Here is a 15,985-nt window from a genome sequence, read left to right as displayed (position 1 = left end):
TACTGGCCCGTAGTTTTTTTTTTTTTTTTTTTGATGGGTCTTCGTATGGTTTTGGTATTAAAGTGATATTGATTTCATACAACAGGTTTGGAAGTGTTCCCTCCTCCTCTGTTTCCTAGAATCATTAGAGTAGGATTGATATTAGTTCTTCTTTAAATGTTTGATAAAATTCAGCAGTGAAACCATCAGGTCCTGGGCTTTTCTTTGCTGGGAGACTTTTCATTAGAGATTTGATCTCATTACTTGTGATTGATCTGTTCAGGTTTTGGATTTCTATGTAGTTCAGTCTTGGTAGGTTTTACATATCTAGGGATTTACCCATTTCTAGGTTTTCTAATTGATCGGCATACAGTTGCTCATGGTAGTCTCTAATGATCCTTTAATTTCTGCAATATTGGTTGTAATGTCTCCTTTTTTTAATCTCTAATTTTATTTATTTGGACCTTCTCTCTTTCTTAGTCTGGCTAAAGATTTGTTTATTTTATCTTTTCACAAAACCAGTTGATCTTTTATATTGTTTTCTTCATTGCAATTTCATTTATTTCTGCTCCGATCTTTATTATTTCATTTCTCCTACTAACTTTGGGTTTTGTTTGCCCTTTTCTAGTTTTATAAGATGCATCATTGAGTTGTCGATTTGAGGGTTTTCTTCTATTTTGATGTAGGCATTTATAGCTATAGACTTCCCTCTTAATACTGCTTTCGCTGTATCCCATAGATTTTGATATGTTGTGTTTTCATTATCATTTGGTTCAAGAAAATTTTCAATTTCCTTCTTAATTTCTTTGTTAACCCACTGGTCATTCAGGAGCATATTCTTTAATTTCTATGTTTATAGAGTTTCCAAAATTCCTTTTACTACTGATTTCTAGTTTTTTTCCATTGTGGTCAGAGAAGATACATGATATTGTTTCAATTTTTAAAAAATGTTTTAAGACTTGTTTTGTGGCCTATCCTTGTTTTGTGGTCTGTCCTCAAGGAATGATCCAGGTGCTGAGAAGGATGTGTATTTTGTAGCTGTTGGACGAAATGTTCTGTAAGTATCTATTAGGTCCTTTTGATCTATAGTGCAGATTAAGTTCAGTGTTTCTTTGTTGATTTTCTGTCTAGATGATCTGTCCACTGCTGAAGGTGGGGTGTTGAAGTCTCAGGCTATTATTGTATTGGGATCTGTCTTTCTCTGTCTCTCTCTTTAGCTCTGATAATATTTGCTTTATGTATCTGGGTGCTCCAGTATTGGGTGTATATATATTTATAATTGTTGTATACTCTTGCTGAATTAACCCTTTTATCATTATATAATGACCTTCTTTGTCTCTTTTTATAGTTTTTGTCTTGTACTCTATTGTGTCTGATATAAGTATGGCTATTCCTGTTCTTTTATGGTTTCCATCAGCATGGAATATAATTTTCCATCCCTTTGTTTTCAGTCTATATTTGCCTTTACAAGTAAAGTGTGTTTCTTGTAGGTAACAGATTCTTAGGGTTTTGTTTTCTTATTCAGCCACTCTTTGTCTTTTGATTGGAGAGTTTAATCCATTTACATTCAGTGTTATTATTGATATGGACTTACCCTGCCATTTTGTTATTTGTTTTCTCATTGTTTTGTGGTCTTCTCTTCCTTCCTCTCTTTCTTTCATTGAAGGTGATTTTTCTCTGGTGGTGTGTTTTAACTTACTGCTTTTTATTTTTTGTATATCCATTGTATGTTTTTAAACTTGAGGTTACCATGAGCCTTGCAAATAATATAACCCATTATTTTAAACTGATGACAGCCCTGATTGCATAAACAAACAAGCCAAAGGAAAGCTAATAAAAATTCTAAACTTTAACTTCATCTCCCCACTTTTTACCTTTTTGTTGTTTCTATTTATATCTTATTGCACTGTCTCTTGAAAAGTTATTGTAGTTATTTTTTATTGGTTCATCTTTTTGTCTTTCTACTTACATAAGTTGTTTATATACCATAATTACACTGCTATAATATTCTGTGTTTCTCTGTGTACTTACTATTACCAGTGAGTTTTGTACCTTCTGATTATTTCTTCCTCATTAATGTCCTTTTCTTTCAGATTGAAGAACTTCCTTTAGCATTTCTTATAGGATAGGTCTGGTGTTAATGAAATTTCACAGCTTTTGTTTGACTGAGAAAGTCTTCTCCTTTAGGTTTGAAGGACATTTTCTCTGGATACACTACTCTCAGGTAAAAGGTTTTTTTCCTTCACTTTAAATATGTCATGACATGCTGTCCTGGCCTGTAAGGTTTCCACTGAAGAGTCTGCTGCCAGATATGTATTAGAGCTCCATTGTATGTTATTTGTTTCTTTTCTCTTGCTGCTTTTAGGATCCCTTCTTTATCCTTGAACTTTGGGAGTTTGATATTAAATGACTTGAGTTAGCCTTTGGGTTAAATCTGCTTGGTGTTCTAGAACCTTCTTGTGCTTGAATATCGATATTTTCTCTAGCTTTGAGAAGTTCTCTGTTATACTTTTGAATAAACTTCCTACTGCTGTCTCTCTTTCTAACTCCTTGTCTTCAAGCTCACTATTTCTTTCTTCTGCTTGATCAGTTCTGCTTATTAAGAGACTTGTACATTCTTCAATATGTCAGTTGCATTTTTCAGCTCCAGAATTTCTGCTTGATTCTTTTTAATTATTTCAATGTATTTGTTGACTTTATCTGATAGGATTACCAATTCCTTCTCTGTGTTATCTTGAATTTATTTGAGTTTCCTCAGCACAGCTATTTTGAATTCTCTGTCTGAAAGGCTGCATATCTGTCTCTCCAGGATTGGGCCCCTAGTGCCTTATTTAGTTTGTTTGGTGAGGTCATGTTTTCCTGGATGGTCTTGATGCTTGTGGATGTTTGTCAGTGTCTGGGCATTGAAGAGTTAGGTATTTATTGTAGTTTTTGCAGTCTGGGCTTGTTTGTACCCATCCTTGTTGGAAAGGCTTTCCAAGTATTCAAAGGGACTTTGGTGTTGTGATCTAAGTTTCTGGTCGCTGCAGCTGTATCTGCACTAGGAGGCACCCCATGCCCAGTAATGCTGAAGCTATCACAGACTTTTAGAGGTACTACCTTGGTGGTCTTGGATAAAATCCAGAATTCTCAGGATTAGCAGGCAGAAGTTCTTGTTTCTCTTCCCTTACTGTCTCCCATATGGAGTCTCTCTCTCTTTTTCTATGTGCTAAGCTGCCTGGAGCTGGGGATGGGGTGACATAAGCACCTCTGTGGCCACCACTACTGGGAATGTGTTGGGTCAGACCTGAAGCTAGCACAGCACTGGGTCTTGCCCAAAGCTCATTGTAACTACTGCCTGGCTACCACCTATGTTTGCCCAAGGTGTAGGGCTCTACAGTCAGCAAGTATCAAAGCAAACCAGGCTGGTGACCTTCCCTTCAGGGTGGCAAGATCCCCCAGGTCAGAGTCAGGTCCAGAGATGCTGCTGTCCAGGAGCCAGGGCCTGGAGTCAGACACCTTAGAAATCTACTTGATGCTCTATTCTACCGCAGCTGAGCTGGTGCTGAAACCACCAGACAAAGTCCTTCCCACCCTTCCTTCCCCTTTCCCCAGGCAGAGGGGTCTCTCTCCATTTCCACCACTACCACAGGCCCATGGGAGGTACTGCCTGGCTACTGCCAGCATTCACTTAAAGCCCAAGGGCTCTTCAGTTAGCTTGTGGTAAGTGCTGCCAGGCCTAGGACTCACCCTTCAGGGCAGCGGGCTCTCTTCCAGCCCAGGTCCAGAAATGCCACCCAAGAGCCAAGACCTGGAATCGGGGGACCACAAGAGCCTGCTTGGTGCTCCTCCCCACTGTGGCCAACCTGGTACCTAAGCGATTTTTGGTTCTTATGAAGGTGCTTTTTGTGTAGATCGTTATCACATTTGGTGTTCCTGAGGGGAAGATGAACGGTGGAGGCTTCTACTTGGTCATCATGCTCCACCTCCTCTCCAACATAGTTTTTTTTACAGTAGATCTGAATAATATGTCTTGTCTTTATTACTGATTTTATTGTACTGATTAAAAATGATAACCTTCACAAGTATATAATTGTTTTTTATACCAAAGTATCGGGAAGTAAGCATTTGGTCTTCTGGTGCTTCAAGAGATGAAATGGAAGCCAGATAGTAGATTTTGATGTATCTCTTGTTATGACCAAATTTATACATGTCATTACTCCAAAAAGTACTAGCAGCAAATAGTGAAATGATTTCATGGCATGTATAAATGGTGTCAAGTCAAATGGTAACTCTGAGAACTTAATTAAAGATGATCTGAGGGAAGAAAACAATGCTTTTCTCTTTTTATGGCACATCCACAGGACCATAGTTCACAAGCCACAAAAGTCATTTGAAAAAATGTCCCATGAGCCTTGCCCTTCACAGCAGTCTCTCAGTTCCTGGCATTTCACATTATTGGAACAGATATGACATTTTACATTCTTTTTGTTTCATGTGTGTCTGTAGTCCTGCTGTTCGCATGGTGGTCTAGCATGGCAGGAAGCTTTAGTGAAGCAGCTAAGAGGGCAGGCTCTGGAACTTCCTGGCTGTGCAGTCTTGGGCAAGTCACTTAACTTGGCTCTGTCTCTTCATCATCTACAACAGCAGTCCCCAGCTTTTTGGCACCAGGGACTGGTTTCGTGGAAGACCATTTTTTCCCACAGAACTGGGGGATATGGGGTGGTTTCTGGATTAAATTGTTCCACCTCAGATCATCAGGCATTAGATTCTAATGAGTGTGCAACCCAGACCCCACACATGCTCAGTTTGTAGATTCTACAAAGTAAGAACAGAGGACCCACCTCTTAGAATTGTGCAAATTAAGTTATTTAATTCTTACTAAAATATAGAGCACAGTTTCTAGCACCAAGATAGCATTTAACAAAAGTCAGCTATTATTATAGTAGACAGTGAGTAGCTATTGAGTCAATAAAAAGAATGAGGTCCACCGTCATGTAAATAGGCATCATCCTTCTTAATTTGGGTTCACATATTAGAGGTAAGTTTAACTTCTGATTTTCTTTAAAACATTTTATTGAAGAATATAGCCTTTTTTTTTTTAGATGCCATCTTCGCAGGTGCCATGCCTACAATGGCGTCAAGCTGTCTACACTTCATCCCATTGTGGATCATCCACATTACAAAGATGGCAGACTTGAGGTTGGCGGCCGATGAATATTTCATCAAGACTCACTTGGGTGACTCCCAATTCTTAGGAATTGGGAAAATTTTTACACACACACACACAAACTCATCCGCATTTTCATGCTGGAAGTTAAAAAAAAATGACAATAACCATCCAGAAATGACAATATATACCTGTCGCCTCTGGAGCAAGCAGACCTCTGAAAACTGAAAAATGCAAAAGCCAGTTTTTCCCAAAGTGACAAATGTGTCACATATTTATGATGTGTGTGTGTATTCCAGTAAAACTCCTAGGTAGTTGGAACAGGAGATAGGATGGATTTTACTCACAGCCATGGTTTGCCAACCCCTGCTCTACATCACAAGCCTCACTCTGATTTAAGAAATGACTTCTAGATCTTAGTGGTGGCCAATGACTAGCCTTTTGTGACAGGCTGAAAAAGTACATGAAAGTTGCTATTATATATTACATGCTTTCATGAAAATTTTTGCTAGCTGATTATGAGAACTCTAGTTTCCATTGATGTCTAAAAGTTTTGCTTTCCTTAAATGGCTGGTTTAAAAAATTATTTTGGTTATTCTAGTAGTTGTCAGTATAATCTTTTTTAAAAGTGGATTTTTGGCCTGTTGTTAGAGGCAATTGTTTAAATTATTTAAAAGTTTTAGGTCTGCTGTCTAGGAGCCAGGGCTTGGAGTCAGACACCTTAGAAATGTACCTGACGCTCTCTCTATTCTACTGCGGTGAACTGGCATGGAAACCACTGTGGTGACTGAGCATCCCATATGCTTGAAATTCTAAGCAACATCCAATGCATAAGTGATAGTCTGTCAGGATATTGTAAGAACTTCCACTATGGTCAAATCACCTATTGTACCATATTTTGGTGACCATCCCCATTTCTCAAGATTCTGTGAAGGTGCTTTTCCTACCTGTTCTGACACCCTGGATGCCCATTGTCTAAGTGTTCTACTTGATACACTCAGTTTCAATTCATGTGTTTGTCAGAGCTTCTTTAGATGAAATTAAGCATTTAAAGATATGTTTTCACTACATTCAGTCTCTGTCAGAATATATTCTCTGAAAACTTTGTGAATTATGAGAAGAAAATGTCATATCCTAAGCTGCTCTCTGCTACCCAGTACAACTTTAGACTATTTTAAACACTAATAAGCAGTATATGCAGAATTAAAATTGCTATAAGTTTTATTACATTCAAAATATAAGTAGGAATGTGGAAACTGCCATCCCCAAAATAGTTGATGCTGTTCTGAGTCATGTATATCAGTGTTCCACCCAGTGAGTATTGAGATTTCAATTTTTTTAGTCTACTCTATTATCATTCATTTAAAAATCTTTTAAACTATTGTTTAAATTTAAAGGGCCCAGACAAAAATAGTTTATTCTACATATAGTCGAAAATCTGCCAAAGAAGTAAGAGATAAATTGTTGGAGTTACATGTGAATTACTATGTTTTAGAAGAGGCATGGTGTGTTGTGAGAACTAAGTGAGTATTAACCCTATGCTCTCTGATATGGTATATTTTTAAGCAACAAATGTTTCACTTTATTACAATAGTCCTGATTTTTTAAGAGATTTTAGTTTAAATTCATTAAAATATTATCCTGGTATCTTAGTTTAAATTATTTCATCTAGAGAAGTAAAATTATACTATCAATGAAGTAGAATTTAATTCCAAACATTATAGTATATTTTAACATCCTGATTTTTCAATTTAACATCTTCTACTTAGCTTTTTTCATAATTTTTGAAATATGAAAATTTTTATTAGATATCTGAAATATGGATTTGAATTTAAAACACAGTGAGATATTAGCATCCAGTACCATAGCTGAGTTGGATTTGTAAGACTTAAAAGAAAAGTGATAAAACCCAAAATGCCATAATAAGAAAAACATCCTAAGAAAAACATAATAAAAAAAATTAAAATTTTTTAATTTCTGAATTTTGAATCTCTAAAAATCATAAAATTCTAAGATGTGTAATGGATCTTTTGAGGCCTTTGTTTAGGCTCCTAAGCAGAGATATTAGCTCCTGCACATGACAGGAAATTCAGGCACATTAAATGTCTCCTAGAACAACACATTGGCAATCAGAAGAACAAAACAGGTTCTACAGTCACTTCAATATATCATTTACAATGTTCAAAAGGTTTCAGAGATGCCAACTAAAATGAGAAAGTATGATCAACACCCTGAAAAAAAAAATAAGTTAATAGAAACCAATTCAAGTAGGTCCAGATGTTGGATTTAGCAGCCAAAGACTGCAAAGCCACTATTACAAACACATTCAAAGGCTTAAGAAAAATATATTCAATAAATTAAAAGAAAACATGGTATCCATGAGTGAAGAGATATGGAATCTCAGCAGAGAAATAGAAATACTCCAGCCCCCATGGGAATTCTAGAACTGAAAAGTATAGTAAATGAAATGAAAGTTATTTAAATGTACTCAACAGTTTTGAGATGAAAACAGAACATTTGAACAGAAAATTCAGTGAATTTGAAGATAAGAGAGAATAGTTAATCAAAAGAACAGGAACCAAAAAGATTGAAAAATAACCAACGTCACAGACCTGTGTAACATTAAGTAGTTCAACACATGCATAATTTTAATATTAGGTGTAATGAAAAAAAGAACATGACAGAAAAAATATTGAAGAAATGTTGGCCAAAAATTTCTCAAGTTTGATAAGAGCTACTAACTTAGAGATCTGCTAAGCTCAACAAATCCAACTGGGTTAAGCCCAAAGAAAACCAAAGCAAGGAACATTATAGTCAAAATGGTAAAATCAAAGATAAAGAGAAAATCTTGAAAATAAGAGAAAAAATGATATGCTATATAAACATCTGACGTCTCAACATAAATAGTGGAAATTATCAGACACTGGAATGGTAATTCAAAGTGCTGAAGAAGAAAAATCAAGAATTCTATATTTAATGAAATTATCTTTTAAAAATGGAGGCCAAAAATACATTTTTCAGATCAAAAAAATCTAATATAATTTGTTGGTAACAGATTTATACTTCAAGATGGACAAGAAGTTCTATCAGCTGATGAGAAATGGTGCCAGATGGTAACTCAGATATACAAGAAATACCGAAATGCGCTGGAAATGGTAAATATGTGGATATTAATCACTACACATTTTCTTCTCTGAAAATCTTTAGAAGACTTTATTTAAGGCAAAAGTGATACCATTATATTTTTTACTTCATGACAGAAATTAAATATACATGACAGTAGCACAAAAATTGAGTAAATGGAAATGTATGATTTACTAGAAATAACCCAATTTAAATGGTAAGTAAATCATGATATGTTAAAGATGCTTGTTGTCATCCCTAGCAAAACCACTCAAAAAATAAAACAGTAGGGGAAAAAAGAGCATAATGGCAAGCCTAGACATGGATGAGCCTGGATACATTAAGTGAAATCAGTCAGCCACAGTAAGATGAATAGTGCATGTTGTCACTCATGTGGAAGCTAAAAGAAGTAGCTCATAGAAGTAGAGTAGAATTGTGGTAGTTAGAGTCTGAGTGGGAAGGGTAAGGAGGAGAAGAAAATAAGGAGAGGTTGGTTAAGAGATACAAAATTAGAGATAAATAGAAGGAATAAGTTCTAGTGTTCTCTGCCACTTTAGAGTGAATATTAGTTAACAGTAACTTATCGTATATGTCAAGAAAGAACAGGATTCTGAATGTTCCCAGCACAAACAAATGGTAAACATTTGAACTGATGGATATCCTTACCCTGATTTATCATTACACTTCGTAATTATGCATTGAAATATCACTCTATACTCCATAAATATGTACAAGTATTACTTGTCAACTAAAAATAAAAGGGGAAAAAGCCTAAACATACAACCAGCTTAAGACCCAGCAATTGTACTGGGCATTTTTTCGCAGACAGATGAAAAGTTGTGTTCACACAAAATTCTATAGAAAAATGTCTATAGCAGCTTTATTTGTAATAGCCTAAACCTGAAACAACCCAGGTGTTTTTCACAAGATGAATGGTTAAATAATAGTGATCTATTCATACCATGGAATACCGCTCAGCAATAGGATCAAACTATTGATACACTCAAGATCCTGGATGAATCTCCAGAGAATTGTTTGAATGAAGAAAAGACAATCCCCATAGGTTACCTACTGTATAATTCCGTTTATGTAACTGTCTTCAAATGACAAAATTATAGATGTAGATAATGATTTGTGGTTGCGAGGGGCTAGGGTGGGGTGGGAATGTGAGGAAAGTATAGTATGTGTGGCCATACAAGGGATCTCCGTGGTGATGGAAATGCTCTCTATCGCCATTCTATCAATGTGAATTATCTGGCTGTGATATTATGCAAATATGCAAGATGTTACCATGGCCGGGGACGCTGTTTAAAGTCTATACAAGAACTACTTGTATTATCTCTCACTTAATGTGGATCTCCAAATGTCTTGAAATAAAGTTTTTTTAAAAAAACAAAAGAGCACAACAGCAAGCCTATATCAAACCATATCAGTAATTTCAAAGTGAAGGAGAACTAAATTCTTCCAAATAAAAGGCGGAGATTGGCAAACTGAATACAAGAGCAAAACCTATCTATGGGCTGCCTGCAGAGGTGCACTTTAAATACAAATATGTATATTGGCTGAAGGAAAAAGAATGGAAAAGATACCACGTGAGTAAACATTAGAAAGCTGAAGTGAAAAATATATAAATATCAGATAAGATAGATGTTAAGACAAAGAATATTACTAGAAACGACTATGTTTTATAATGCAAAATAGTTCAGTACAGGAGAAAGATGTAATAATTTGAGTGCATATGAACTTAAAAGAGAATTTCAAAATATGTAGAGCAAAAATTGACAGAACCCAAAAGGCAACAAACAAGATTAAAATGGAATTATAAAAATCACTCAATCCAAAATAAGGCAGAAGAAGTGGGAAAGGGAGACAAAGATCAGACGGAACAAAGAGAAAGCACCGAGAGTATAAACTTAAATCTAACCATATCAATTATCACATTAAGTGTAAATGGACTTGTGGTAGGCTGAATAATGAGCCCCCCACGATGGCCATGTCCTAATTCCCAGAAATTGTGAATTACGTTACATGGAAAAAGGAAATTTGCAAATGTGATTAAATTAATGCTCATGAGATGTGGAGATTATCCTTATTATCCAGGTAGGACAAATGTAATCACAAAGTATAAGGAGGAGGTAAAAGAGTAAGAGATCAAAAAGGTGATATGATGGTAGAAGCAGAAGTTGGAGTGATATAAGGCCACAAGCCAAGGAATGAGGCCAGCTTCTAGGAGCTGGAAAAGCAAGGAAGTGGATTTTCTTCTCGAACCTCCTGAAGGATTGGAGTCCTGCCAATACCGTGATTTTAGACTTATGAGCTCCAAAATTTGAAAGAGAATAAATACATGTTGCTTTAAGCAACTGTTTGTGGTAATTTGTTATAGCAGCAATAGGAAACTAATATAGTTCTAAACACCACAAATGAAAAGCAAGAATTGTCAGATTGCATAGCAAAGCAAGACCCTACTATAGGCTACTTTCAAGAAATTTATTTAAATATAAAGAAACGAAGAGGTTAAAAGTTAACAGATAGGAAGAGGACATGCGATGCTACTACTAGTCAGTGAAAACTGGTGTGGCTGTAATAACATCAAAGTACATTTGAATGCTAAGAATATTATCAAGATTAAACAAGGATTTTTAAATGAAGGGATTTATATTTCAAGAGAATGTAGCAACCCTGAACATTTATGCACTCAGATAACAGAGCTTCAAATATATGAAGCACAACTGATAGAACTTTAGGAAAAAATAGACTAATCTACAGAATAGTTAGAAATTTTAATAGTCTTCTCTAAATAATTTGTAGAATAAAAAGAAATTTAGCAAGAATACAGAAGATTTGAATAACGCCATCAACCAATATGAACTAATTGACATTTATAGTACACACCACCCTAGAACAGCAAAATAGACATTCAAGCACACACAGACTATTTATCAAAAAAGACCAGTTTCTAGGCCACAAAACAAGTATTGACACATTTAAAATACTTTAGATCATGTAAAGTACAATCTCTGACTACAATGAAATTAAGAAATAAGTAACAGAATTCTATGTGGAAATTCCCTCAAATGTTTAGAAACTAAGTAATACACTTCCAGATAATCCGTGGTCAAGAAGAAACAAAAGGAGGGTTAGTTTCAATGTATTTTGACCTAAGGGAAAATGAGAACACCATCCCACTATTTGTGGGATGCAGATACAGCAGTAGAGAGATTTGTTTTTATGTTGAATGCCTATAATAGAAAAAGAAGAAAGGCCTCATATCAGTCACTCGGCTTCACCTTAAGGAACTAGAAGAAAAGAACAAGTAAACTCCAAAGTAAGGAGAAGAAAAGAAAGCATAAAAATTAGAATCAAAATCAGTGTGAATTTCCCCTCAAAACGGGGAAAAGTCAATAAAACCAAACACTGATTCTTGAGAAGATTAATAAAACTGATTAACTTCTACCCAAACTAAAAGATTGAAGACAGAAATTACTAATATCATGAATAAGAAAGATTTTATCACTACAAGATCTGAAGAATGAAAAGGATAATGAGGGAGTTTTAGGAACAACTTTACTCCACTAAGTAGGACAAAATAGATAAAATGGAGAAGTTCCCTGAAAGATGCAAAACCAAAGCTCACTTAAGACATAGAAAATCTTATATCTATTACCTTATTATGAATGACCTTATATCTATTAATAAAATTATATTTGTAGTAAAAAGAATTGTCACAAAGAAAACATTAAGACAGATATCTTCACTGGAAATAATTCCAATTCTACAAACTATTCCAGAAAATTCAAAAGGAAGGATTACTTCCCAGCTGGTTCTATGAGGTCAGCATTATCCTGAAACCAACATGAGAGAAACATTACAATAAAAGGAAACAACCAATCAAAATGTATCATGAACACATATGTGAAATTTTTAAGTAAAATTGCAACAAATGAATCAGCAATATATTAAAGAAAGACAATACACAATGTACCAGTGGAGATTATCCCAGGAATGCAAAGTTATCTCACTATTTGAAAACCAATTAGGTGAATTCACCATAGTAACAAACTGAAAAAGAAAGACCCCATCATCCTCTCAGTACATTCAGGAAAAAGTATTTGACATAATTCAGTATCCACAACTGATTAAAAACTCTCAGCAAACTAGGAGTAGAAGGTAACTTGCTACTAAGAATCTAAGAATATAAAATTTCTAGAAGAAAATATGGAAGAAAATTATTGTAACCTTGGATTAGGCTAAGATTTCTCAGATACAGTAACATCATCATGATTCACAAAAGAACACATTGATAAATAGGACTTCATTAAAACTGTAAACCTCTGCTTTTTCATAAACAGTATTAGGAAGAATTAAAAGATAAACCACAGTCTGGGAGGAAATATTTTCAAAGCCTATGTCTGATAAAGGACTTTCTCTAGATGTATAAAGAACTCTCAAAACCCAATAGTAAGAAAACAATCCAATTAAAAATGGACAAAAGAGGCTGGGCACAGTGGGTGGCTCACACCTGTAATTCCAGGATTTTGGGAGGCAGAGGTGGGTGGATCACCTGAGGTCAGGAGTTGGAGATCAGCCTGGAAAAATACAAAAAGTTAGCCAGGCGTGATGGTGGGCGCATATAATCCCAGCTACTCGGGAGGCTGAAGCTGGATAATCGCTTAAACCCAGGAGGCGGAGGTTGCAGTGAGCCGAGATTGTGCCACTGCACTCCACTGGGTGACAGAGCAAGACCTTGTTTCAAAAATAAAAAAATTTTTTAAAAAAAGGACAAAAGGACAGATAGCAAATAATCACACACAAAGATGCTTGATGTTACTCGTGATTTGTGAAATGCAAATGCAAATTACAGTGAGATATCACTAAACACTTAATAAAATAGCTAAATAGCTATAATTGAAAAAAAAAAAAAAAGAAAACCTGATGATGCCAAGTGTTGCTGACACTATGGAGGACTTAGAACTCTCATACACCAGTGGTGCTAAAGTAATAGGGTACAACCACTCTGCAAGACAGTGTAGCAATTATATTAAAAGTTAAACATATAACTACTATATTTATTAACATAAAAGAAAGCATATATCCATCCCAGTAATTGTACACAAATGTTCATAGCACCTTATTTTCTGTAATAGCCCCAAACTGGAAACGACCTGCTTATTTATCAACAGATGAATATATAAACACACTATTAGAATATCCAGACAATGTAAATACTAATAAAAATGAACGAACTATTGATACAGCAATATGGATGGATCTCAAAATAATTCTACTGAGGACAAGAATCCAGTCAAAAAAGAAAGCATGCAATAATTAGGATTACAAAAGGGCGGAAGTAAACTTTTGGGAGAGATGGATATGTTCATGACTTTTATTGTGGCTGCTGTTTTACAGTTGTATACACATGTTAATATGTATCAAAGTGGATACTAAATATGTGCAGCTTATTGAGTAATTATTGAGCAATTATGCCTTAATACATCTGCTAAAAAAATCTGGCAGACGTTTACCCAGAATATACAAGGAGCTCTCACACCTCAATAAGAACACAAAATTTGGCAAAATATTTAAATAGACATTCCACCAAAGAAGATATTCTGAATCATCCATAACCATACTATAATGATTAAAATTACAAAAACTGATACAACTCAAACTCTCATGCATTGATGGTGGAAATGGAAAATGGTGCATCTACTCTGGAAAACAGTTTTGAACTTGCTTATAAAGATAAATCCACACTTAATCAAACATAACCATGCAACCCAGCAATTCCACTTCTAGGTGTTTCCCTAAGAGAAATGATAACACACGTCCACAAAAAACCTTGTCCATGAATGTTTATAGCGGCATTGTTCATGGTCACCAAAAACTCAAAACATCTCAAATGTTCATTAACTTGCAAATGGATAAACAAATTGTGCTCTCTGTATACAATGAAATATTATTTAGCAACAAAAAGGAAGGAACTACTGAACCTCAACAGAAGTTGTAGGAACTACAGCTCAGATATGAATATCAAAAACATGCTATGGTAAAGAAGCCAAAAGTGAAAAGACTAATAATATATTTATATGAAATCCTAGAAAAAGCAAAACTATAGTGCAGAAAGCACAGTAGTTGCCTGAGGCCATGTTTGGGGAAGGAGGTAGATTGCAAAAGGGCACAGGGAACTTGTCGGGGTGATGGAAATTTTCTGTATTATGATTGTGGTAGTGCTCGCACATCTATACACATTTGCCCATACTTGCCAAACTTTACCCATAAAGTAGGTGAATTTTATTGTGTGTAACTTATACTTCAATATAGATGTTAAAAAATTAGACATCAGTTTTGCCTGACTCCTTCCCTTTAATGACTGCCATGCAGGGTTACTCTCCGGGGAGGAACAGTGTCTCGTGTAGCCCAGTCATACAGCCGCCCAAAACGGGAAAGCACTGAAGAAAACAAACTGCCATGAGAGTCTCCTGTCCCTGCCTTGGATGATTTCATGCTAATCCAAGACAGTTTATGCTAAAAAATATGAAATTCATCAGGAATTCGATTAGGTTTTAAGTTGTCTTATTTTACTACAAATGGGCCTTATGTTTAGATGGTGATGGTACTGGGAAAGTACATTTGTGTTTGCTTCATCTTGAAAGTGAGCTTTTAAATATATATTTACGAATGTATATTGAAGCTTTATTGTAGGATATGTCTTTCATTCGGTTAAATGAGATGTGAAAATGCAACATACTTAATTTCATTCTATTTTTTAAATTTCTAAACACTGAAATTATGTTTTTTGAAATGACGCTTTAAAATATTTAATAAATTTGTCTTTGAAAATCTAGATGTTGTGTTATGTATCTATTTTCTCTAGACAGGAATACATTTCTGATATGGATATACATGTCTATCTTTTCTCAGGCCTGGTTGCAGTATGCTTGAAATCTGGGATGTGGAAGACCCTTCCAATGCAGCCAACCCTCCCTTATGTAGCGTCCTGCTCAAAGATGCGAGGCCTTACTTCACCACAGTATTTCAGAATAGTGTGTACAGAGTATTGAAGGTTAACTGAGAAGGAAACTACCCATTACACTATGGTACAATGCCGTGTGTCAAAAACAATCACCCTTTGGCTTGTTTACATTAATAAAAATCACAAGCTTTAATAACAGACACTTAAAAATAAGATAAAAATGGATTGAAAGTTTTTCTGATTACTAAACGATAAATTACTTTTCTGTTCATTGAATGTCAGCCTTATTAAGCTTGTCATATAAATTGTTAAATCATATCATACTGCATAAACAAATGTTCATTTCAGAGTTTTATTAAAGAGAAATGTACATAAAACAATGAATTTTAATAAATCAAGGGTACGTAAGTCCTTTTTCATCCAACTTGGTGAATTGCTTCAGATTTTCTCTAGTACCAGAGTGTACCCACTCAAGCTCTTTGAACCACTTAGGGCAGAAGAATGCAAGTCCTGCCCAAGTGGACCCAGCGGCAAAGGTGAGGGACCCCAATTGCAGGAATATGTGTTGCTTGGGCTCCTGGGAGCCACAGTTGGAGCTGGCATCCCCGGGGACCAAATACACAGCATGCAGCAGAAGAGGCATCCCCAGAGCTGGGAAGGTCTGGATCGGGTGTATTCGTTTCTTAGGGCTACTGTAAGAAAGTACCACAAACTGGGTGGTTTAAAACAACAGAAACTTGTCTCACAGTTCTACAGACTCA

At 35.4% G+C, this 15,985-nt stretch overlaps 1 pseudogene; it reads left to right on the top strand.

Annotated features, from left to right (window-relative positions):
* The window catches only part of LOC102118950 (probable C-mannosyltransferase DPY19L2), a 70,566-nt pseudogene extending 55,123 nt beyond the window's left edge, over positions 1-15,443 (top strand).
* Positions 15,444-15,985: the final 542 nt, after the last annotated feature.

The sequence above is a fragment of the Macaca fascicularis genome, chromosome 3, assembly GCF_037993035.2.
Source record: "Macaca fascicularis isolate 582-1 chromosome 3, T2T-MFA8v1.1".
Taxonomy (NCBI): Eukaryota; Metazoa; Chordata; class Mammalia; order Primates; family Cercopithecidae; genus Macaca; species Macaca fascicularis.
The sequence above is the reverse complement of the archived record's forward strand: the minus strand, read 5'-3'. Positions and strand labels throughout refer to the sequence as shown.